The sequence below is a fragment of the Apium graveolens genome, chromosome 9 (assembly GCF_009905375.1).
Source record: "Apium graveolens cultivar Ventura chromosome 9, ASM990537v1, whole genome shotgun sequence".
NCBI lineage: Eukaryota > Viridiplantae > Streptophyta > Magnoliopsida > Apiales > Apiaceae > Apium > Apium graveolens.
In genome coordinates, this window is record NC_133655.1 from 166,184,588 (window position 1) to 166,185,578 (window position 991).

Here is a 991-nt window from a genome sequence, read left to right on the forward strand (position 1 = left end):
CTGTGAGCTCGAACCGGTAGTTCAAGCCCTGCTCTTTCCCAGTCTCCCTTTTCTATTATACACTGCCCGCTTTCTTCTCCTGATCCTCCACCAGCTTCGCCCCCCAGCCTTCCAACGGGAAAGACTTCAGTCCATTTCCGTGCTTCCTGTTCCCGCGGCAGACGTATGCTCGGTTGAAGCTGGATTTAGAAAGGGACAAAGGATCAGCAGCGGTGCATATATGATATTTATAGGTATTGGTGGGGTACCTAAGACAAATGCGCCTTGATCTGAACAATGAAATTCATTGCATACAACGAAGTAAGGGGGTGCCAACTTACACAATGAGACTACATGTTTGGCTCCCTTCACCTTTATAAATTAGAATAGTAAATCCTAAAAGTTGCGCTTCTTTCAAGCGAAAACTCGGATCAAGGGCTATCGACCCGACAGTGCTACTGTTAGGTCACACACACTCTAGAGGGGGTGAATACAGTATATAGTACACTCAAATCGAACTTTAAGATCTTAAGTAACAGAAAACAAACTTTATTGAAACAATAAACTCTGTTACAGTATGGAACTGTTACCTCTCAGTGATGAACAAATATCACGAGAGCTGCTAGGGTTATAAAGAATAATAACTTCGATAATGATAACACTTATAGTGTAAACCCTATGCCTGTGTTTATATACTACACAGTTACAAGATAATCGCTAATTGATATGGAATATAATTCTACTTCCTAAAATATATCAATCAGATATCTTTTCTTCCAAGTATTCCATTCTTCACGGAATTCCTTCTTCATGCATATCTCTTCTTATGTTTATCTCGATCTTCTTTCCTTTAATCAGCTACTGTCCTTATCTGATTGTCCTTCAGCACTTAAGTTCTGATATCTATCTTCTGATGATTATCTCCTGATAATATAAGTACTGATATCCTTAAGTCCTGACTTCCAGTATAAGTACTGATCAACAGTTAAGTACTGATTTATCCTGTTCACGT